Source organism: Mytilus californianus, unplaced genomic scaffold (genome assembly GCF_021869535.1).
Source record: "Mytilus californianus isolate M0D057914Y unplaced genomic scaffold, xbMytCali1.0.p SCAF_4, whole genome shotgun sequence".
NCBI classification, from domain to species: Eukaryota; Metazoa; Mollusca; class Bivalvia; order Mytilida; family Mytilidae; genus Mytilus; species Mytilus californianus.
This window is the reverse complement of record NW_026262690.1, coordinates 123,895,414-123,922,127: the sequence shown is the minus strand read 5'-3', so window position 1 is coordinate 123,922,127 and position 26,714 is coordinate 123,895,414. Positions and strand designations below refer to the sequence as shown.

Here is a 26,714-nt window from a genome sequence, read left to right as displayed (position 1 = left end):
TATTCTGTTTAAATAAGTAAACAATGATTTAATTTCATCATCAGTTAATCGAACTGATATCACTAAATTTGTTACAGATCAAGGATATTTTTTAAATTATATTTTATAAGTAACAAGAAAAAGTGAAAAGATACCAAGCGGTTACGTTAGTCAAAAATCATAAATCAAATGTAAAACGATACCAAGTCATACAAGAAAACGACGAAAAGACAAGCAACAGTCCACAAAACAATGCACAGTAAACTGAAGACTCAAACTAAAATAACAAAAAAAAAAAAAAAAAAGAAAAAAAAAAAAAACAAACAAAAAAACGGTGTAAACTCCGCACGAGTCTGCAGTTCCGTTCCTGCTGCATTGATGCTTCCACTTCTGTTACTCATTGCAAGTGTAATTAATGATACGTAGCATGACGGTAACTAACAATCGAGAAAAAAGAGTAAGTGATGTTTAATGCGAACAGTGGAGCATGTCCATGATCATATGTAACAAGCATATTTCATAACAGTCTACTAAATTGACCTATAATCTTTTACATGGTGAGTTTCATCATATTTTTAGGTCTCTTCACTTTGCCGTTGAAAGACTTGATGTTGTTCTGATTATTATAAGGTCCTTCCCCTTTTCCGTGGAAAGCTTTTTTCTCTTGTTCGAATTACTATTGTTGTTTTTTTTATCCGCCAAATTCTTTTCTTACGCTGCTTTTTCTGTTTTGTAACATGTCGCTTAGATATTTGAGTTATTTGACTGAAAACTGTCTTTCTTATGTTCAATATTTGTTCGCAACCGTAATACACAACGACAAAACTATTTTCCAAAATTGCTCTTTATATCCTCACGATATCACAATTGACTTTGACTGAACCGATTCAGAAACTATATATGAGAGTTATTTCTCCTATTGTGTTTGATATAAATGAAATGGATTTGTAACTGGCAAACCATTAGTTACAGAGACCTAGTTTCTTTTGATTTGAGATCCTTGGTCAAACGAAAAGAAATTAAGGTCAAGGTTATATTCAAAATTCTGATTTTGGCTTATTATCCTTTCTCTTCAAAAACCGTATTGAAATAATGTTTTTATTAAATTGGTAGTTCCAACATTTTGGTTGATAGGAGGGTTAGGGTTCACATTTTGTAGGAGTTTTCTCCCCTCTTATATTAATAATTAGCTGTATGTTGATGTTACTCATTAATCACATATAGGAGGGACCTCTGGTCTTTTGATTTAAGGTCCTTGGTAAAACAAAAAGAAATTGAGGTCAAGATCGTGTTCTAAATAAATTGCAAAAATATTCTAACTTAATTCATAGTTGCAGCATTCTTGTTGATAGGGAAAGTTTACATTTTATAAGAGTGTTCTCTCCTTTTATATATATAAAAAATCAGCTGTATGGTGATGTTACTCATAAATCAGTTGTTCTTTTAAAAATGTTTTATTTTTCAAACTTTGATTCATACGAAGTCCGCTTATATTTAAAAGACACTTGTACATTTCAAACCGAAATAATTTATTCGTACTACGAAATACTATAACCATGGTTATGATATTGTCTATGTGTTCGAATTTATGTTGTTAATGGCAGACCTCATTTAATCACCTGTAACGCAACTTGAGGGTTTTGTTAAATATGATTTTCCCTTAATTTATAAAATCTGTCAAAGCTGGAACCATGGTCAACTTCATACAAGAACAACTATCACTTTGTTAAACAGTTAGTCATGAAAGCATCGATATGTGAACTAAAATGAACCAAAAAGACACTATGACAAAAATATAGACATGATAAATGACGAACGACTAAACTATCGATAATTCGTAATTGAAAAAAATTTTGGTTCAAATTTTTGTAACAGATTAAATCATGTTCGTTCCTTCTGCATTTCAATACTTCTAAATTATGTATATGTTCCGGAGTATATGAGTATTTGGACCATATGCGTATAATCATAAGGTCCGACCATACGCGTATGAATATTAGACTCGTTTGTTTACATATGACGTGTATGACGCCACTTTATTTAGTTGCCAAAAATCTTTCGTTTTGAAATTTTTTACACCAATATAATAACTGAAATGGACTGATTTGTTTTCAGTATTGTATTGTGAAGCTTTGCCTACGTAAATCTTGGATTTTGCTGTCGCAAATTAAGTTTACTTGGTCGTATAAATAAGGTGGTTGTAACACGGAAAAACCAATGGTGTGTATAAAAACATTTGCGCTAAAAGTGAATATACCAAGAATACACCTGGTTGACGACATATATATCGTCATATAAGAACTATATTTGTTCATTTATTGGAAGGCTTATGATTCCAGGAGTAGAAAAACGTTGCAATAGGTGTTTGAATCTGATGAAGCCGGGAGTAGAAATGCCAGCTTCAGCCACCCGTAATATCATTATGACTATAGCTTCTCAAGCAATTACTAAAATATTATCTATAATCATCAATATACAGAGCTATTCCATTCTTCAGCAGGACCATCTATATGGCATCGACACCAGGCATACCTGTTGAACGCTTATTTCAAAACATTGATGAACCAGCTACATTTTCATACATTGATTCTAAATGAAGTCATTCAGTGCATACAATCCATTAACAATGATTTGAGATGTAAAAAAATCAGCACTATACAATAGTAATGTAATTATGTCTTCTCTTCTAGTGCTAGACCGTTAGATGGTGTTATCAGAGGATAACTTACAAAATATCCTAAAAAGGTAAAAGTAACTCCGGGGTCTGTTCAATTTGGCATTAGCTACTCATATGATTAACTTTATCAAGTCGTTTAAAAGTCAATCTGAAAATCAGTAAATACAATGATTTAATTTTGATGTTCAACTTATTTTAATAGTTGTATTAGTCAATCACAGTATTCATTTGTAATTATATGATTAATTTTCCGGGTAAACTTATCGATTCTTTAAATAAACTCATTATAAAAGGTTACGAATTCAACACTGCAATTGTTGTTTTTTTTGGCATAGATATTGATTTTGTTATCAGAAAATTAAAACCAAACTTTCATGTTTTTTGTTATATACATATTCATATGTACATTCAGTGTTCTACAAATTGTCGATACTTGTATGTTGGCACTGAACAATATCATGTTTTCTTTTGGCTGTTAATGACGTCTTCACACTAAATACATTGGATGTTGGTTGTGTACTGATTGATATTTCAGTATTAGATACAGTTACTGTAAGTGCGCTCAGATCCGTCTTTTTTTATGTAGGGATGTATACAGTCCCTGTAACGTAAAAGTTAACACTTTTTTCATTCGGGAATCGTACGTACAGCGTTCGGGAATCGTTCGTATAGAGTTCGGTCATCGTTCGTACATCATTCGTATAGCGTCCGTACAACGTTCGTTCAGCGTTCGTTCATCGTTCGTTCATCGTATGGTAAATGTCATCGTTTAGGGTTTTGTATATCGTATGGTTCATGGTATCGTTAAGCGTTTTATTTGTCGTATGGTACATGGTATGGTTTAGCGTTTCTTTTATCGTATGGTATCTGATATCGTTAAGCGTTTCATCTATCGTATGGTATATCGTTTTGTTAAGCGTCTGATATATGTTAGGGTTTTATTTCAGAAAGTTATTTCAATTATTATTTTGAGTTAAAATAAATTAATATAAAAAGATGCGGGATAAAAAAAAAAACAATTATTAGTTTGGATTGATTGAAAGTTGGTTGCGTACTTGTATATCCCAAACAACCAAACGGATGCCCCCACTTTGGCAAGTTTTTTTTTACTGCCAGCCGTAAGAAAACCTTTAGTGACCATATGTATATCCTTTTGTCACCCTTTGGACTATATTAGATTGGAAAGATTGGATTGGAAACATTTCACTTGTTAATTAAAGCAAATAAGTTATCTTATTTATTATATATTTTGTTTCATACTAACTGCGTAGTTCTTGATGTCTTTTTGTAATTTTGAATCATTTCAAATTCGATCTTATAAAATGTTAAAAAAAACTAACCTATACAATACCCTTAGTTAATTGAAACGTGAACTATTTATTTACATAAAACATATTTAGTCGTAAAAATAGTATTGGTTGTAAACGTTTTATCTTGATTGAGAAACGTTTAGCAATGCAATAAACTTACTTTAAATGTACTATAACTTAACGTAGATTTCGAACTGTAAACCATATCTTACCGATAGAAAAAAAATCTGCAACTAATATCATTATAGAATACCCCGCTATATAAAACGAAGGGGAAACATTTCCTTACACCACATTTTGACATGAATAACATGAGACCAATTTGAAATACCGCGAAATAAGTCTCTCTCTTTCTCTCTCTCTCCTCCACCAAATATTTCCTTGAAACAATAAATTATATATAATGTTCTATAAATGAGGCTTTATATGAGATACACGTTTTATATTTAAATGTATTTAAAGAAAAGACAAGACATCCATGGTATTTGTTCCCCTCTATGTCACAGTCTGATATTAACCGAAAATTGCCAGGGATATATAAAAATTCGTTGAAGACTTCTATGGAACCAGCGTCGCTTGTGATTCCTGCTGTCGGTGTTAAAACTGTTATTTTGACTGTAAACAGTGCTTAAGTCCATGTATGAGTAAAATACAGAATTAAAAAAATAACTCTACCGTTTTTATATTTCTTTATTTTAGAGGTAAGCTCCTGGCCAAGTTTCACCAATTTTAACGCAAATCATTTACCTTAAATAACCAATCAATTGTATTCTAAAAGTTGTTGATTTGTTCTGTGTACGAATACATGAAATATTTGTCACTGGACGTTATGCATGCAATCGATGATCAAATACAAATCTACAGTATTTATAAGCATACTGCAGTTGTATATATGAAAGAGACTAAATAATATAAATTTTAATTATTTTACGCATATTTGAAGGATCGAAATAACCACTTCCACAAATGGTTGTTATTGAAAGACTTAAAATTTTACAAATATCACATGCCTCTATGAAATTTCATATCGACGCACCAAACTATTTCCTTTTATCGTGCATAGCTCATTTTCCAAATCACTTAAGGTTTTTAACGATCTTCTTACTTGTTCATTACATTCTAAAATTAAAATCCTACACAAATTGCCAAAACTTTTATTCTCAGGCTAGACAGCGTAAAAGATGAATACTGTTTTGTTAGTGTACACACGGTGTTTTGAGGGCCGATATCCAATTTCGCTGAAAAAGAATTAATTTGCGCCGCAAATTTATTACGCTAATTCTTTTTTCGTATCACTTTATTTTAAAAACTGCAGCATTCATTTGCGCCAATAAAACAAGCATGTAATTGCGCAAATGTTATAGACTTATTTGCAAATTGTTGTTCTTAGTGCACTAAGGAGGCCCTTTGCGGTATTTCTACTTGTTCACTAAGAACAAAATATTGCACTAAGGACCAGTCCTGATGGAATGATAGAATTGACACAATAAACATGGCATATAGAAGGAATATAATTTCAAATTTTATAATCATATCTTTAGTACCCGGTAATTATAAATTTATTTAATGTTTTATCGACACGCGCCACCCTCTGTTGATTGTCACCTGTGTAATCGATAGCAATTCATGTTTGTTCAACCTTGACCCGTTTTGAATTCGCTTGTATTTTAAATTAACATGTTTATGATATTTCAATTGTCTCTGATTTTTTTCGTCTGTTTGTTACTGTCGTATTTCTTTTGTTTTTCTGACTGTTATATTTTTTAGTTCAATGTAATAATGTATGTTCTACTATTTTTTAATTTTTGTTTTCCTTTTAATTTCTCTTGGTTGTTTGTAAACTTCACTTTTTTATAGTTCTCTAGTATTTTTTTATTACAAAATATTTTAGAATGTATATACTTGTTTACCAGCACATTAGATACACATGTTCAAAGTATAACAGTTTATTACATTTTTGTCGAGCCTGCGACTTTTGTCGCAAAAGCGAGACGTATAGCGATCCTACATTCCGTCGTCGGCGTCGGCTAGCGACATCCACATACTCACTCTGTGGTTAAAGTTTTTGAAATTTTAATTACTTTCTTAAACTATCCAGGATTTCTACCAACAGAAGAATGTTTATGATCATAAGATAGTATCCAGAAGTAAAGTTTGGAAAAAAATTCTGGTTATCTGTGTTTTACTTACATGTATTAATGGACTTTTTTTCTCTCAGTTAACATTATATTCATTCTGTGGTTAAAGTTTTTGAAATTTAAATAACTGTCTTAAAATATCCCGGATTTCTACCAAACTTGGATAGAAGCTTGTTTATGATCACAAAATAGTATCCAGAAGTAAATTTTGTAGAATAAATCGTATTTTATTTATAAATGGAGTTTTTCTGCCAGCTAACATTATTTTCACTCTGTGGTTAAAAGTTTTAAATTTTTTAAAAACTTTCTTAAACTATCCTGGATTTTTACCAGTGGCACGCGCTGATTACAAAGTCATTTAACTTCAAAATAATAAAATCTATTCGCAACAAACTTTATATTTATGAGTTATATACTCATATCTTCTTTTATTCATGTTCTTTGTGGTCTTAAAACATCGTCTTAGTGTCCTTAGTGCAAACACGTTAGTCTTAGTGCACTAAGAAGTCCTTTGCGGTATTTCTGCACACTGTTTTGATATTTAATTAATAACTGGATTCCCTCCTCCTAGCACTTTACGGGCTAGTTTCTGAGTGCTTAATGCATGTATGTGATCTTATTCACCATTCAAAATGATTGTGCACGAGTCATCTCTAAACAGCCTTGCAAAGCATGATTTAACAGCGCGCATTATGTTTCCATTTAATTTCTCCTTTTTCTATAATAAGTTCAAATGTTGCTTTATTAAATGCAACTAGGTACGTATTTGTAAACTTATGTTATTACTTTATTTCATGTATCTTTTGTGTCTTCTTTTTTTGGCTTCAATTACTTATTTTTTTCTAATTGACTTATTCGTAAATCGAAAAACGCAGAAACCTAAATAGAATCATATGGCATTGAATGATTTCTCCAACTCAAAACTAGTTATAGATGCCTCTTAAATTTTATTTTTCTCGTTGGGTTGCTTGTCCATTAATTGACGTTTACGCAGTATTCTTTTTTTCGGTATTTGTAAAAAGCCGCTCATCGATCAATTTCACAAGAAATCTAATACTCGTAATTCATGTACATTGAAGTTTAACTTGTTATCAATTTTTCGTATACGCACACAGATAAAATAAATGAAACACTTTTAAGCTGTTTAAATCATGCAGTGAATTTTGAAAATATGGTTTTGAAAAAACCGGTTATTTCTGTTTAATACTTTTCTGTCCCTTTTCTTAATAATTAGGACACGTGCCACTGGTTAATATAGAACTAGTCAACCATGAATAATCCCAAACAACAAATTTTTTGATTGGTTTGTCATACTTGCTTATCAATTTCGTATTGTTTTCGGCTTAGACTACTATAACAGTTTTTTTTTTATATAGATTAGGCCGTTAGTTTTCCCGTTTGAATGGTTTTACACTAGTAATTTTTGGGGCCCTTTATATAGCTTACTGTTCGGTGTGAGCCAAGGCTCCGTGTTGAAGACCGTACTTTGACCTATAATGGTTTACTTTTTTTAAATTTTGACTTGGATGGAGAGTTGTCTCATTGGCACTCATACCACATCTTCTTGTATCTATAGTAGTCTCAGTTTTTGGCAATATTGTAACAATATCCTTTAGAATTTTAAATTGCTTTAGTCATTTAATATATAATTTATTTTTGTTGTTGTTCACGATTAATATTTTTAGATTGATAATATAATTGCATCATTTTTTAAGCATTATAGAAGTCACAGTAAACATTAAACTTATGCATGGCGGAAAAGAAATATACGAAAACGATAGGTGCAATGTTCATGCAGCCTTGCAAATAATATTTAAAAAAAACAACATTTAATTAAACTTTAGACTTTAATTTAAGTATTTTTGATGGGATCGATGTTGAAGTTTCCAGAACATAGAAAATACACAAGAAAATCTATTAGTACACTAGTCTATCAAAATGTGCTTGCTGTCCATTTTACAATATATTATTTAAGAATTTAGTGTTTTCTTATTCATTTTGACATCTGTGTCCCTGGATCTGAACAAGAAATTGCGAGAACGTTATGCTTATCAGTTTACCTTTAAAATGATTTTTCAAACAAAATGGCCCTAAAGCTAAATGTCATCGTCAGATGTATAATGGAAGGTGATAAACACTTAAGAATATAAATCACCTGCTGGTTCTTTTTACCTGGACACAGATCTTATTACGTAACAAGTTCGAATGTAAAATTATCGAATTGGTATATTCAGTCGAATATATACGGTATCTCTGGACTGGGGTTTTTAAGATATTTTGATCTGACCATGTATGAAAATTTATTTGTGCTTCAAATCACTGATTTCAAATTATAGACCAATCTCATTATTATCAACAGTGGGAAAAGTATTTGAAAAAATTGTATTCAGTAAAATGTAATTAATCACTTAATTAGTTATATTTCAAATATACAAGAAAGCGTTTTTGTTTCAAGTTCATATTCGCCTTTTTAGAATACTAATGCAGGAGTTCCACAAGGCTCTGTATTAGGTTCCGTACTATTCCTTATTGATGTATATGAGATAGCTGGTAATAAGTCTAACTCGATTGTCTGCTGATGAAACATCCCTTTCTAATTTAAGTATTATAGTCCTTACACAACAGAGGATGTCTTTAATAGCGATTTAGAACAATTTCAGCATGGTCTGAAGATTGGCTTATTGATTACAATCCTACAAGACAATTACTATGCTATTCTCCTGTAATTCTTCCCCAGATGATATTAAAATAGAACTTCAAAATCAAGTAGTAGAATTGTCTCCTGTCATAAACATTTAGTGATTACTTTTGATTCCAATGGTAAATTCTATACACATATAGAAAACGTTTTAAATTGTGCAAGCACAAGATTAAATTTCTAAAAAGAATTGAAATATGTATTGACTAGAAATTATCTTAATCGTATAAACTTAACACTTATAAGATTAATTATGGAATATGCATGTGAGTTATGGGATGGCTGTACTCAACAAGATTCCGACAATCTAGAACATGACGTTTAGTTGGAAGCAGGAAGATTAGTAACTGGGTTGTCCGTGTTTGCTAGTCCGGAAGTTATATATTTTCAGTGGTACAGGCCCACATTTGCTAGTGGACAGAAGAAAATCCAGAAAGCTCAATATGTTCTATTCTTCACATAAAGAGGGACTGCCTCTACGATATAATGCCACTTTTTCAGTTATAAATAGATATAACCAGAAAATTCTTTTTTTTTCATCTACTACTATCGAATGAAATAGCCTAAACCCCGACATATGTACGTCCAGAAATATGATTATATTTATCTAACTTGATACAGACACAATTGCACTCCAATCTTTATTATTAAGGACAGTTGATTGGATAAAAGTGATGGATTGCCACGCCTATATCTTTTATTTTTTTTACCATTTCAGTTTTCTTTATTATTCTATCTGCCAATTAATCTGTAAAATAATTGTCCTAAGCATACATGTAATTTTTGCCACTGGACGTTAAGCAACAAACAATCACCTCTTTATTCTGTTATCTATATTTATTTATATCTATTGGTCCCATGAGTCTCTGTTCTTTAAACCCCATCAGAGACATATATTATATATCTCTGACCCCATTCATATCCTCATAAATGATAACCTTTTCCTAGCCTCATACATATACGTACATTGTAACTGAAACAGGAAAAATATACAGTCATATTACTGTATGCTGGAACTAATAGATAAACGTATTAGTTCCAGATTATCTTCTATAAAATGCAATTGCGTTTTAATTAGAATCAATGACAACCAAATTCTTTTTTTGTGGAAAGAGGGGGGGGACAGTTTTTTTTAAACAAATTATTGGTTTCCTTTGAAAATAGGAGTGAAAAGAAAATACGACATTTAGTTTATAAAAATGATAATGTGAGAATTTTGTTATGAAGACATATCCCATACATCGATACTTATATTCTTGGCACTAAACATTTATTTGTACATATTCATTTAAAACACAGATTTTGGTTAGTAATTTCTTTCCTGGTCAGGGGATGATATTGTATTAAAAACCAATAAAAATATTCGTACTTTTCCAATCAAATGTACATCAAATCAAGGAGGTTATATGAGATCTCATATAACCTCCTTGATCAAATCTTTTAAAATGAGACATTACACACACGTGTCAAAATTTACAGACCCACCGATAACTTGTCATAATCACGCATGTTGAAGCTGGGGTTAATTAACGGCTAGTTAAGAAGTTAAACCTAGCTGTGATTAATTTCCACTCTAGATAAGCAGATTCAGTAGCAATATAATCATGTTAGAAAATGTATTGGTGACCTGGACTGGGGGCACGTGCCCCCTTGCCCCCGGTAAATCCGCCACACTGCCCATTTTTTTTTTTAAAGTTATTCAACATGAAGAAATACAAAAAAAATCAGCTGGTTTTGAAATTTTTTAAGAGTTGCAAATATTTAACAAATTAAAATTATGATACAGAATGATTCTTTTTATTTGTTTTCCTCACGAGTGTTTGCTGAAGCATTTTTTCCCGAATCCCGAAAAGTTAGATCATATATTCCAGAGTTTAATAAGTGTAAAAACCGAATTCACACACATAATAAAGTCCAAACCCGACGTTCATAAAAGGTCTGTTCTAGAGTTTAGTTTAATTTTCAGAAATTAAAATCAAACACAATGTTTTATACAAATTCGTCTTCAGACACGTAAATAATATAGGTTATTAGCTTGCCTGGATTGTGATAGAAAATATCCAATGAAATGCATACAAGTTGCTTTTTAAAAAAAAAAAGACAATACGTGAACCTTAGAACTTTTTTATTCTTATTATTGATTCAACTGAATAAGAAATTATATATCAGTGTTATCTTGGCCATGTGTGTGGAGGATAATTTTTTCTTTTTATTGTAAATCATTACAATTTTGGCAAGTTGAGAGAAGTGTTAAATATAAAGCAAGGAGAGAAAAAAAAAAGATTCCCAGACGTATAATTTCTTAAAGAATAATAATAATTCAAAACATGGAGGACACATATGTACCTTCTTCCAAAAATTCATAAAATTAATCTAGAAATAAGTAATGAGGCATTGCGAACTGGTCAGCTAGCAGGACACATTAATGTTCGTTACCGACCAATCATCAATAAGTGTAACTCTCCCGCGAGAGATACTTACTTGATTTAATCATAAATATAAAAAAGAAGATGTGGTATGATTGCAAATGAGACGACTCTCTACAAGAGACCAAATGACACAGAAATTAACAACTATAGGTTACCGTACGGCCTTCAACAATGAGCAAAGCCCATACCACATAGTCAGCAATAAAAGGCCCCGAAATGACAAATGTGAACAATTCAACCGAGAAAACTAACGGCCTAATTTATGTACAAAAAATGGACGAAAAACAAATATGTAACACATCAACAAACGACAACCACTGAATTACAGGCTCCTGACTTGGGACAGGCACATACATACAGAATGTGGCGGGGTTAAACATGTTAGCGGGATCCCAACCCTGCCCCTAACGTGAGACAGTGGTGTAACAGTACAAAATAAGAACGAACTATAAAAATCAGTTGAAAAAAGCTTAACTCATCAGATGGATACAAACAGATATACTACACAGAGTGGACGTGGCCGGGTACTTGTATATCCCAACAACAAATAGACACTAAGTTCAGATCCGAGAGTACTCGCAGTTACTGACAGCATGTTCAAAGCCACTATAACAACTAATTAAAAATATCATGCATCTAAGACTAAATTATCAATTAGTACACATCCAACATCCAATTATTGAAGAGGCATAACTTTCACATTCAAGATACACAAAAATTTCATTAATAAAATAGAGTCACACGAGGTAAAAAAGTATGCATTCTTATTGCCTATGATGTACGTCAATGTACACAAATATGATCATTGATAATTTAGAAGAAACTGTTATCAACGCATTAGAATTTATTGACACACAGGAGAATATACTTTAAAGATTCACAACAAAATAGATTTAACTGCATTTGTTAAATTAATTCTTAGAAACAATGAATTTAAGTTTAATGGACTGTTATACAAACACATTATAGGAGCGCCCATTGTCACCAACATGCACAGATCTGCATATGTCTGCCCTATTCATTAAAATCTTAGATAAGTTCCAATGGAGAGAAAACATCAAATTACACTGTCAATAGGGATGACGGTTTTATGGTCTTCACAGGCAAATTAGAGCAAGGTGAAGATTTCTTTAACCTTGCAAACGAAATTGACCATCTACTTAAGTTCTGATATGAGGTGTCGACATCTAGTATGGCCTATTTAGAGGGTGGTAAAGGGTTATTTTCGTGCAACGTTTTCGGCTTTTTTATTTCACGTGTTTCCGTGTTTCAACGTTTTATTTCTCGTTTTCTCGTGTTTGGTTCGATGTGCGTGCTTCGTGTTTTGCAATAATTATTTTCCGTGTTTCGTGTCGGTAGTCTTATTTTCTCGTGCTTGTCCCGCATTTGATTAAAAAGTAAACCGGGACTAATTCATAGTCAGCCCAAATATTGTTTTAAATTATAAACTAATTAACTGGTCCCAAGATATTTATTAATTATTATAGCCTATTGTATTATATAATAAATCGGATGCAACTAACGGACGCTAAAAGGTGACCACATGCAGGGTCGCCATGTCCATTTATAATGAATGCATGATCCCCAAGAACGGATGAGTAATAACGTTTGGTACTTTTTTCCTTAATATTTACGATTTTATTCCTTGGCTTCGTTTTTCCAGAGTCTTTTTTACCGTGCAACGTTTTTGCGATTTGTTATTTCACGTGTTTCCGTGTTCAGACCCTCTCTTTTACCAGATGTTTGATACCATGGGTCGTTATAATTAAATCTTGACCATTTAACTTTCACTTGTTTATCAAACGGTACAACTGTCAACTTTGCTCAAGTCAGTAAACCCTTGCAAAGCATAAAATGTAGCTTTACAATAAATATACATGTTTGAAAAGGATCTATAGATTGTTTATCATATATCAGATAAGTGAATTAGCGATCTTCGAAAATTCTTTATTGCCAAGTTTTAATTCATCTTAGATACACAGTATGGAGGTGCTCTTAATTGCAGGAAGCTAATACAGATAAGATGAATAGGTGTTCCGAATGAACAATAATTTAGCTTCCGAATATTCCTCCATAGACTATATTTCTAACTAATAAATATGCGTGAACCCTCAGGGGTTCACGCAAAAATATCTAATGCTATGGGTCACGCATGGACTGTCTTACTTTATCATGTTTATAGGGATGCCCATGTGGCACATCAAAGATAAGATTGATTTACCCATTGTACTTTAGAATTGCAACAAATCTTAAATTCACTTGAATACATTAATATATTGACCTGTTATCTTGTCGACTTTAAAGCCAACATACAGATGGCCGTTATATCCTGAGAAGAGACTTCGATGAAATTTGAAAGTTTAACAAATCTTAGTTTTCACGGGAACGAATATTTTGTAAAAACGTTGTAGTGATCAGATTATCAATGACGCGTAATATGATGAAAAATGTTGTCCTGCATTTTTCTTTAAATGTAAACTCAATGTAAATATAGTCCTGCTTTTTTATTTTACACTCTATTCGGTCCTTCCTTTCTTAGTTATTAATTTTTCCTGACTTGTTTTACATAAAGTCATCATGCCTTTTTCTTTTTGGCAAGATGCCCATCCTGCCCTTTTTTCTGTAAACTCCTGTTGTGCCCTTTTTTTCAAGTTTCATACTAGCCCCCCCCCCCCCCCCCCCCCCCCCCAGTTTGACATTTCTTCATAAATGAGCTACGTGACGACTTACTTTAGATATGCTTATTGTGATATAAAGTTAAAAGGCCTTCCTTCTTACAACGAATTTGCAAACATTAATATATTATTAAGATCAGTACACTGTGTGTGTCCATGTAGCCGTGAGATATGGGACTTAAGTATTTTCACGTCAGACAAACTTCTTCGTGCATGTGACTTCATATTCGATTAAGTAATTTCAAAAGGGATAAAAAAATGTCTTAATTGATAATTTCTACATTGCATTTAAAAAATCCATTGAAAGAATATTGTATAATTAAAAATCATCGCCCGTTGTTGGAAGTTCAGTTTCGCCATTTTTCGTGCTTGTCATGAGACGATATTTCAGGGGTTTCGATTGTTAATAGATATAGGAAGATGTGGTATGATTGCCAATGAGACAACTCTCTATCAATGTTTATCGTTTATAAGATGTTGTACTTTCAATGCTATTTATAAACGCAGAGTAAAATTAAAAATGTTTGGTATACAAATTTTGAATTAAATATCTTAAAAAATATTCAGAAGATAATGGGAAATATCAAAGAATCATGATATAAATTTAAAGAAAAGAAGAAAACCCAACTCCTTTTTTTATTAAAATTGAAAATCCAACTTATGACAAGTCGTATTGACCTCTAAAATTCTATTCACAGAAAACAAGTACTTATAGTATCTTAAAATGTCCAAATAGAGTCCGTTTTATAAACGCGCACTGGACATAATTGTTATATTTCTATTCAAGACATTCCACATTTTATCAACCGTTTCTGAACTATTTTTTGAAGATTACGAATCCGTGGCTTCATTGCACATTTAACGCAAAATACATTTTGTTTTTTTTTTTTATTAAGAAAATCAGTAAAATACACAGTTACTTGTGTGTAAAATAATTTCAATGGAAGCTTTCTGTAGGTATTTGATAGGACGTACATGTACGCCAATTCACGAGGGCGTGACAAATTGTCACCAATGTCCAATCAAGTTTTTCTGTTGTTCAAAGTTTGACGTGCGGTGATGTTTGAACAGTGTTGAGTGTATTTTACATTTGTCATTTCGGAGTCTTTAATATCCTACTATGCTGTATGGATTTTGCTCATTGTTGAAGGCCGTACAGTGACCTTTAATTTGTTATTTCTACGTTATTCAGTCTCTGGTTAAATTCTCTCATTAGACATTATACATTTATTTCCCGTGTCTGAGGGAGATATGAAGATTTGTTCACCCAAGAATATTCATATTTCACGAGGGCTCTGCCCGAGGGAACTCTGATTTTTCGAGGGTGAGCAAATCTTCATATCTCCCGAAGCAAAGGGAAATGAATGTTTTATTCCACTGCCTATGGTTTGTTTACTATCAATACATTAAATATTATTTTGCATACATTTTGTTTTCTTATCTGCTTGTTTTTATAAGTTAAACAAAACACGACATACCCATTGATAAACAGTACGGATCAACATTTAATTATAAGTCTTTTTGTTTTATCGTCTGAAATAAATTTGAACATGATAATGATTATTGCTATCGCTATTTTAAGAAGAATAAGAAGTTCAAAACGTTATGTACATTAACCGCGCGTAACGTCACACGATGTAATCCCGACATTTCAGAGGGGAATATGATCCTCAGAATGGAATATGAAGATTTGTTCAACGACACGTGGGATAGTCTCAACCAATCAGATATTGATTAAACTATCAATATGTATAAAAAGTGGAATAATATCCCATTATAGATGGGGGAGTGGTATGCCGAGTGACGTCCGAGGGCTGTATCCTAGGTGTTAGATGATGGACCACCATTTCACTGTCTCACGACTTTGGTCCTGATAATGCTTCCTGTCATCGTTAATACTACGTCCGAGACTCATCTACCAGTACTCCATCATCGAGGTTAGCGGGCTGCCAAGCTGACAAATCTAGCCCTGAAAGCAGCCGTTGTGAAGACATAACATCAAAATAGTCAACAAAAGAAAAACCAAAACAACTCACAAAACCTAGATGGCGGCCTACCAAAATGGCGTCCTCCACCTGTTACTGACCGATGGCACAAAATTATTTAAACGCTCACCAAACGCCTTCGGGCACCGAGCCGACCGTGCGAGGGATGTATATCCAGTCAAGGTCGTTAAACACTTCCAGTAGAAATTATAGATGACATCATTTGCACACCAACCGTGCGAGGGCTGTATAGCCAGTCAAGGTCGTTAAAAACTCCCATCATCATCATAGATGAACCGACCGTGCAAGGGCTGTATAGCCAGCCAAGGTCTTTAAAAAGTTCCATATATATATCATAGATGATCAGGTTTGATATAAAAAAGAAAACTACATAATCGTATCTCGGATATATATCTATTAAATATAATAAAGAAAACTTAAAGTAAGATTGAGTACAACAAAAGCTTTGCCTTATTAAATCCTTGATGCTGTCTCCTTCAGACTGTCAAACACCGTCACCCTACGAATATAGTCCCTAGTGTGAACAGTGTATAACTTGCATTTTTTTTTGGATATACTTTCCCAATTTATTTCTTGAAATTTAATGCATGAAATATCAAGAAGGGGGATGAAATTACATGTTAAAACAATTTGGGTGCTGAATCTTTATGTTAAGGAGTGATTTGGACCAGTTAAAATAGGTAAAAAATTAGTACGTCTGAAGCTGTCAAACTGAATTTTAGACCCCCTTATCACAGAATTGTCCATATTTTGAGTTAGAGCTGGTATAGAGGAGGGACGACACTCTGCACACGGCACGCAGATTTGTCTTATATTATCGATCGGTCGCGGTGGTATTGTGTCATTTATATCAAACTACTCATGGTGTTGACATCACCGTTAATGACACCTGGACAAACGAAATTTGTTGAATCAATTAAAAAAAAACAAGTAATATACAGGAGGGCTTATCATGCAATATACATATACTTTGTACATACATAATAAACAAATTTGTTAGTTATTTCTTGACAATAAGCATATTTATACCCAAACTAACTGTTTATTACCAAGGGCTAATTTCGACATCGATAATCACTGAATTCTCAATTTATTCAATCGGTTTTAAGTTTTTAATCGGGACAAAGTTTTGTAAAATACTTAATTTTAAATATTGCATTATTTCGTCATTTGTCAGTTAACAAAACAGAGATAACACTAGAGAGAAGGCAATTAAGCAATCCAATACACAAATAATGCACGATTCAATTACGAAAAAAACTATATTTATCATGATGGTTATTCATAAGACAAAATTTTCATTTTGTTTTCAAAATGATTAAAATACATATAAGAGTTTATATGCCTAAAATAACATAATTACTAGCGGATTTGACAAATATTATTGATATTTTACTTACCGGAAATCATATTTTAGCGACTTATTACAAAGCAACGGCTGGAGACTTAAGGAGACTTAAGAAGATTTAGAATGTTTGAATAGTGTTCTTTAATTGGCATAAATTTGAATGATTTTCACGTGCTGACATTTGTAAAATTTACAAAAATCTGTGCCTCGTGATTTCGCAGAAATCGAATAAAATTTCCCGCCATTACAGTGCATTTCTTTATTGATAGAATTTACTTAAAAGATAAAAAACATAAAGAAAATATTTCATATAAAGTGATCTTCTATCATTGATTAATCTTTTTACTTCAAAACTTTCTATATTTTCTGCGAGTGCAAGAGAGTATATTTGATATAAAAACATGAACAGATCGATCTTTTCCAGATTCAAAATTGTCGAGAGACGCTAAAATCGTACCACGTGACCTACAAAAATTTGCACACAGCACCTAAGGCTGTCGCCCCTCCTCTGGAGCTGGTAGAAGTTTCTATAATTTTGATATTATTTGTCCCAATAGTAGTACACTACACTGTAAAAATCTTTCTTGAGATAGAGCAGGTGCGATTTTTTTAATTTGTATTTATTGTCTAAAAGAAATGCACTACGAAATAACTGTGTTCTCGGGCCTAATTGTTAACGTGGTATTATATGTGATAAATTGTTGTAAGCAATAGTAAACTGAGTATAATAATTTATTCACAGTACGCACTTCCTAGTTTAGTTGTGGTGATAGAAATCTTAATATCATTGATACACAGTTGAGAAATATGGTGCAGTTCTTCAAATGCAGATTTAAACCTTATTAATATTAAACCCAATCCCGCATGCAGTTGTGGCCACCCTGTTGAGGATAGTATTCATTATTTTTTAAGTGCCCTTTCATCAACGAAGCAACAGAAATATTGTTTTCAAAATTAGAAAGATCTACTATATCCATTTTGCTTCTATTGGCTGGTGACGGTGACCTTTCATTTCAGCAAAACAAAGACTTTTTTGAGTCTGTACAATCATTTATCAGAAATACACAAAGATTTAGAACATTCAATTAAAATTCGGAATTCCTACTTCCTAACTCTTCACTGTAGTCCAGTTTTATATATTACTCTATATTATATACTTTTTTGTTTTTGAGACAAGGCCATATTTTGTCAAAAGAGAAGCACAATTACCCCAAAGCGAATTGCGAGAAGTGGTTTCGTATTTCGTTATAGAAAAAAAAAAATACTAGTAGTTTATGTAAAGTAACGACTCTCGTACGGTGTCGCGTTAATATCTTTTTAATAAATTGGTGCAATTGGATGCAAAACATAATGACCATAAAATGTCAGGTTTGCGAGATCAGACAGTAACCTAACAACTAAACAATTGAAAATCTAGGGATCAATATTTAACATTCGTCAGCAATGAGCAATTTTCATAAATAAAACATGATTTAGTCGAATACTTTGTGAGTAAAGAAAAAGAGACTACCATAGATTTGTTATTAACCCCAAATGCTTGATGGGTACAAATCAGTATTCAGGAGTTACCTTTTTTGCATTAAACCACATTACAACAGAAATTGGAAAATATGGTCTGGAAGTATTTCTATAAGACATTGTTGTTTTCCTGTTCTATGAAGCTTTCTTATTGGCAAACATGGTGATAGATTTTATAGATGCTGTCAGGCACCGACCATTAAAAACAATCGAACTGTTTAAAATAAGAAATGAAAAAAATTGTTTGATGTTGTTTTTTTTTTTGGCAAATAAGAAAAATGACCGTTTGATTTAAAATTGTTTAAAATTATTCTGAAATAGATTTATGAAAATAATTTATTTACATGTGAAAAGGCTAGACTTTGTGGCGTAGGGATGTGATTGAGTGGTTTTGTTTACAATTATTTCCCATTATTTCGGCAGTGAAAATCTGCAATAATTATTTGTTCATCATGTTGTGTGATTTACACATTATAACAAAACTAAGAATATGACGGATGAATTTAGAGTTAGCTGTTTAATGTCCAGTGGCAACTATTATATGTATTATTAGGAGGACATTTAACATGTTATAAATATGAACAAGGACATCCTTTGTTATGCAAACATGTATCACGGCACAAGTGATGATCTATAGACCGTGTGTATCATATGTATATTTAGGGTGGGGTTGCTCTGAATAAAGGAGGTATAGATACAGGAAAATAAAGAAAAAAAATATAAAATTAGAATAGAGTATAACGGGAAAAATAAAGAACAGAGGAAAATGGTATAAGAAAATTAAAGAATAGAGGGTCTAGTTTTTTTGCCGGACAATTGTTGATGATAGTTTAAAGTCAAGTGCATTTATAGTTAAAATAATACACTATCGTATGTACATCGGTAGGGATTTATGTTTAGGGTTGATGAGGCACATAACGAGTAATTGTTTTTATTTGAAATTTCTCGAATATTTGTTTTTTTCCGACTGATTTGATAGATGAATAAAAAAAAATCTATAATATAAAAAAAATGGTTTAATTACGATATATGGATACAACTGCTATTCAGTCGATTTTAAAATACATGCGATAAAAGAGAATACATAAAAATATTTAACAAACCTTTTGGACAAAAGGTCAACCTTAAGACCCCAAATAAACTTTTGTAAGAACATTAGATTAATTCCGAATTCCATCTTAAATCAATTGTTCATTTAGGTTAAAAAAATAATGTTAATACCTTGGGCTATTTTCAAAAAAATGTTGACTAAATACCATGCAGACTGCAGTTTACTCGCACATTCACCAAGTACGTATTTCTATGGCTAACAAAATTCATAATCGTATCTTTTAATTTGTTTAAATTTATTCCAGTGTTTATTTTTCAAACGTTTTATGTAAATAATTTTGGATCAACACCGAGTCAGATCAAATTATAATTTATTAAATTATTAATTAAAAACTGAAACATGCATCCAATCTAAATTTTACGCCTATTGTCACCTATATAAAAAAATTAAACAGAACACCATTCATGTTTTATATTTAAAAAAAAAAACATATACGCTAAACGAAACTATGCACGCCAAGAAACGATGTACGCTAAACGATACGATATACGCTAAACGAAACGATGTACGCTAATACGCTAGACGATACGGTATATGCTTAATGAAACGATTTACGCAAAACCATACGATGTACGATAAAAGGGCGCTTAAATATGTTATCGTTTTTGGTATGGTTTATGGTACATGGTTTCGTTCGTACATCATTCGTTCAGCGTCCGTACAACGTTCGGTCAGCGTTTCGTTTGCATTCGTACACCGTTCGGGAAGCGTACGTACATCGTTCGGGCATCGTCCGTACATGATTCGGTCATCGTTCGTTTTGTTAACTTTTACGTTACACGGACTGTAACTACCCAGCCACGTACGGTCTGTGTTTTGTTATTTGTTTTTCTGTTTTGTATCGATCTGATTAGTTAAGCCATTTTCAACTGATTTTTAAAGTTTGCTCATATGGTGTACTGTTACACCAATGTTTCAGGTTAGAGGGGGGAATGGGCGTTCGCTAACATGTTTAACCCCGCCACATTCTTTATGTGCCTTTCCCAAGTCAGTCGTATTTTACTATATATCATAATTGAATTTCGTTCATTGTTTTAACACAATCCAGGCTGTTAGTTTTGTCGTTTGAACTGTTTTACAGTTGTTATTTCAGGGTCTTCTATAACTGACTATGCGGTATGTGTTTTACTTATTTTTGAAGGCCGTATGAGGTCCTATAGTTGCTAATTTCTGTGTCATTAGATTTCTGGTGAAGAGTTATCTCATTTGCAATTATACCATATTTTTTATTAAAACATATTACTATAAAATATCAAAATTGTACGTTTAAGTTCAAAATGAAATGTACTAAGACGGTTTAATATAGTAAGATCTTACTATATAAATCTTTGATTTCAGTATTTGCAGAAATTAATGCATTCTTTTCACAAAATATGCTTTAGGGTTCATTTTGCAATAATTATATTTTTGGATGTAACACGTCTTCTTATTGGCTGAACGTGTATTGTCTATCAGCTCATTGACATAATTTTGTGATGTGACCGTGACGTCATCAGCGGGTTATTCAGTGTGCACCACATATTGTACGCTATTTCTTAATATACTGTAAAAATATAACAGTCATTCCTTAAATAATAAACATTTGCATTCCACTCAGAACTAGGGCCAGAGATTTTCATTTGTTTGTTCACAAATTTTGTTTCTGAATTTCATGAGGTCGGGTGGTAGACAAAAAGACCAACACATTTTGTTTCTTTAAAATGTTTCAATCATTGTATAAACTTTTTTTACCATGCAGTATGTGGCTGTTTCAACTCGGAAACATTGTCAATTGTCAATGTTAATCTTCGGCCCTCTTTTCATTGTGTTGGTTGCACAAAAATGTATCATTCATGGAATTTGATATATTTGTTTACTCTATATCTAATTTCATCATATCCACATGATAATGATTCCGTAAACAACTTGTAATTTCTATTGTTAATTAAGTACAACTCTCTACAGTTACACGTCGTTGTCTTTTAAAAGACGAAATGATCCGAAATCGTTATAATGTAAAATACATGGAATGTAATCTCCGTTGACGGTTTGGTGTAAAGTGCTTTCTTCCACGTCCGCATTTCTATCAAGTATGGCATGGCAAGTTAACATTTTAGATAATTATTACGGATGGTGAAAATAAATTTCAGAGATGTGACCGCCGGATAACATACAAGGTAATTCATAAGGCATAAAAAGACAGGTGCACAATGTGACAATTTTAATTATTCAATTTTTAAAGTGTAATGATATGATGCACAGTGATTTAATAGGCCCTTTCACGGTTATTGCAGCCATAATCAATAGGGAGCCGAATTTCATAATAAAGGTGACAATGGTTTGAAAAAGACGGGAGAAATCATTGAATCAGAACGATTGCTTGGAAACATGCATAAGATTTCCCGTACTTTCATACTAACAGTTATAATTCTACCTATATCTAAAAAATCTGCCCCTTTTTAATATGGTTGCAATAACCATGAAGGGGCCTATTAGGGGAAGCTTTTCATTTTTTAAACTAAATACAACTTGTTCGTTACATTTAGTAACAATTCCCTGAACAATTTTTTTTGCAATAAAAAATAAACGAAAAACAAATATGATATCTGGCAACAAAAGACAACCACTGAATTACAGGCTCCTGACTTGGGACAGGATCATGCAGAAAGATTATATACAAGGTGCAGTTGTTTATTTGGTCCCTTTTTGGTGGTCACTTTTTAAATGTGTCGAGATTATGCTACGAACGACCATCAATTCTTCTAATTACATTTTTATGCTACAACCATACATTTTCGAATTTTATCAAATTTGTCGTTTATTTTCGTATGATGTATTTTGATGTTGTTAGGCTTGTGATTATTGTAGACCATCGAGGTCCCGACAATCATCCAATGTAAATCAAAACAAACAAAATCACACTTAACATGCATAAAAATCACAACGTATTTAAGCCATATGCATATGTGTTTGTTATATATTATTCTGGAACCCTGTTCCTCAATTTATATTGTTTGTTTGATTATTTTCACAATTAATTTATGCGTTCCTAACCTAGGAGGATTATACATCTTTAATCTGTGTAAAACATTTAGTAATCGAAATTATTGTTACTTGTTCCTTTTCTCACACGTATCTTTAACTATACTGCAAAGTCATAACGGAACCGAGGAACATTTTTTTACTTCCGCCATCTTGGATGAATTCGTTGCTGTAGTGTATAGTGCGCGATAACATTTTGTGAGGGAATTCGATGTTTGATATACCACGGTTCATTTCAAAGCACTTTATGACAATACCACTATACCAATCAGAAGGATTTTTTTGCAGTGTATTAAGAAATGATTTTACTTAGCTTGTACTAGTTATCGCAGGCTCACAGATGAGAACTTGATTCATCTGAAGAAGACCAGAACGTAGGATCGTCTTGAGGACATCGACACATGTAATCTTTCAACATATATTCGACCGTCCAAGGCGGACCTTGTCATGGAAACACTACAAGAGCATCGCCAAATCCTGATAAAGGGCAAATAAACTAATACAAAGACATCAAAAGGTGAGAAAACCTCACACAGCGGAAGTTCTAACGTCTCTGACATGTCTAACCTAGAACGGAGGTAGCGATCAAAGCAGAGGCTGCTAAATCAAAAATACCCTTTGTGGAAAACATGCCTTGACCCTATAACAGGAGGCATTATTAGAGGAACAAACTCTGTTGAGACAAACTGAATTCAAAGCCAAAATGAAACAAGAAGCTACCCTAACAGAACAGGAGACCGCACAAAGAAAAGCTAAAATAAGACAGGAGGCCATACGCTGGAAAGCTGAAATGAAATTAGAGGCTGTACGTGTAAGCCGGGAAAAAAGCTGAGATAAGGGCCAATTTGAACCGAGGCCCGCATCTTATAGTACGACGACAGCCAAGCGTTTTGATATCTTCCTAACAAGACTGAAGATCCGCTCCATCGTGTGCAAGATTTCGTCAATACACATCTTGATCCAACTGATGTACATAAAGTGATAGGCACACAAAAGGACGAACAAACTCCTGTTGTAGTTGAACTTGGCAACGAAGCACCAGAGTCCATATATAGTCTGGACCAGAGTCTGCCAAACATGCCATTAGCATGAGGGCGTCGAAGGCCAACAACCCAACAAAAAGCGTACAAAGATTATGGTACAAACTTGATGTGCGGTATGGTGCTCCAGAAATATTCTAGGCGTCACTCGTAAATAAACTTGTCAACTGTCCAACCTTGACTAACAAAGACAACTTACGTCTTAATGAATTGTCTGATATTCTATCAGAAATAGAATATCACAAAAAGGTGTGAACAAAGACGCAGTACCCTTTGTAATTGGTATGACCTCAGATTCGAAGTTGAATCCAGGATTTTTCTTCATCGTGCTTATCTCTCTGATAAATGCAGAGAATTCCGTGAAAAGTAACGTCGTAATTGGGCTTATATCTTGAAGCCCTTGTTATCCACTTCCAAGGAGTCCATAAGACAACTTTGCCACAATTGGTTTTATTTCGAACGAAGAGTCACAATAAGCAAGCTAACATCCCAGATTGGTATTTTTATTGTGATATTCTATTTCTGATAGAATATCAGACAATTCATTAAGACGTGACTTGTCTTTGTTAGTCAATGTTGTTTTCTCTTTGACGCAATCCCCGTTTCCATTTTCCATTTTATTATGAAATTAATTCAACACATTGTAAAATTGTATTTCTCTTTGTATTTTCATATTTGTACTATTTGTAATATTGGTTTTTGATTAAAGTATCAGCACCTGATAGTCTTTTTTGCTTGAGCCCAATAGTCGATTTAACTTCATGGCCAGGCCATTACAACAAATGTACATATAAAGCATGTTCTTAGCCCACCTTTGGAACAAAAACACGTATACGAAATAAATATACATCGAAAAAGATGCAATTTGGATAATTATTTGCTTGAACATTGTTTTTTTTTCATTTTTGTTGTCGATTTGATTTTCAACAGAAAAATCATTTAAACGACATTTAACGGTAAATCAACCAAACTATACTCTTTTGATCCGGTGATTCCGGACTGGTGTGACCTTTTTTCATTGAGATCACTACCTGTATGTACACTGTTTATTATATTAAAGTTTTTCTCGGAACATTGGTTCAAAGTTGTAATACACAGACAAGTACATGGCGTAAGAAGAAATATACTAGTAGGTGAATCCGGGCTGTAACCTGAAGTGGACCATTTTTTTTTACTTTTCAATTATTCATCCTTTTAATTTGTAAAAGAAATATAGTTAAAATCAGTTTCCAATCCGTCAGGGTTTCGATACACCTATAGATTATGACTACAGTTGAGCCATTATTGTCAGACTTTTTTTTCATTATTATAATAATGTTTAACAACCTGCCTGCTACAAACTAATCTAGCATTTAAATCTATATGCTTATCCCGACAGTTATCTTCAAAGCATTAAAACTTTGAGTCAGAACAGATCCAATTCATGACAAACACTTTTTCAATTTCTTCAAGTCCGGGTCCGGCGTCCGTTCTTGGTTTCAGCTCAAGTTCGGGTCCGGCGTTCGGTCCGGGTTTCAGTGCGAACCTCGTCAAGCTCATAGTTTTTACCAGAGAAATTCAGTAATTGTATTATATCTTTCTGGTTTTACAAAATGAAAATAAAGATATGTTGAAATAAAGATGAATCCACAAAATAATGTGTCTCGTCTTTATAACCAACACTGCTCGGAAAGCGGTTACATACAAAACAAAGCTGGCAAAATGTGCAATTTGTTTCAGTTCTCAGATGTCCATTGTATGTATCCGTCCGATCCCTCGCCTTGTCTTGACTAATTCCTTTGCAATTTCTGCTTCAATTCAACTCCTTACAAATTCATTGTGTTTCTTTCAAATCTAGATAGCTTTCATAGCTGACCATTGCTTAAGTCCCTTAATTGCCAGGGGATAAATACCTCAAAAACGTTTCATTTTTCGAGCATAAACCGCAATAGCGATGGAAAGTGGGATGAACCAAATTACAGCTACTGCCTAGGTAAATCAATACAAGATATGAAAGAGCAGGTTCGATGCGGGTAGCAATGAGCAGATTCAGCCACCCGTAATATCATACCCTGGTAAATTAATTTCAATTTTCAACGGTCAATTTGATCTTAACATCATCAGACACGTCTGAATAATAAACTATTCAGTCATTATAGTCTTTCAGTTTCAATTTTCAGACTTTTCCAGTGAACCTATTTCAATACTGGCAAGACAATTCGTTTGCAGTCAATTCAGAACGGTTCAGTACCTTTGCAGACAATCCATAAGGATGTTTGAGTACACAGATCTTACTTGACTACAAGTGAATTGTCTAAACAGTACTGACTTAATATCAGTGGATAAGTCTAAAAATTTACCGAAAGACAAAAAATTAGTTAATAGTTTATTGTTCAGTCTGTTAAGAGCTGTTCAGAACAAAAATTATTGTTTCAGATCAAAATTGATATACTAGTGATCATAATGCTGTTAATTTTATTCCACCTCAAATGTAGTGTTTGATATGTGTTGATATGTTGCCAACTTACTTGATTGTATTTGAATTTGCAATTTTCATTATTTATTTTATTTAAATCATTAGATTTGCATTTTGAGTTTGAATACTTATTTCAATTAATTCCTAATTTTATGTAATTTAAGGCAAAATTGTTCTGTATTGAAGATTTACCACCGTCAATTGCGGATTAAAAGGTTGCAAATACAGTTTTATTGGCGACGCGAAGACTAATCTTTCTCTTCAATTAAGTATACTCTATGAGACACCTATTACTATATTCATTATCAC

The 26,714-nt window shown here is 32.7% G+C and overlaps 1 protein-coding gene across 1 annotated transcript in view; it reads left to right on the top strand.

Moving 5' to 3' along the window:
• Positions 1-26,714, top strand: part of LOC127739313 (adhesion G protein-coupled receptor E1-like) — a 131,970-nt gene that overhangs the window by 71,933 nt on the left and 33,323 nt on the right. The gene's annotated exons all lie outside the window — the stretch shown is intronic.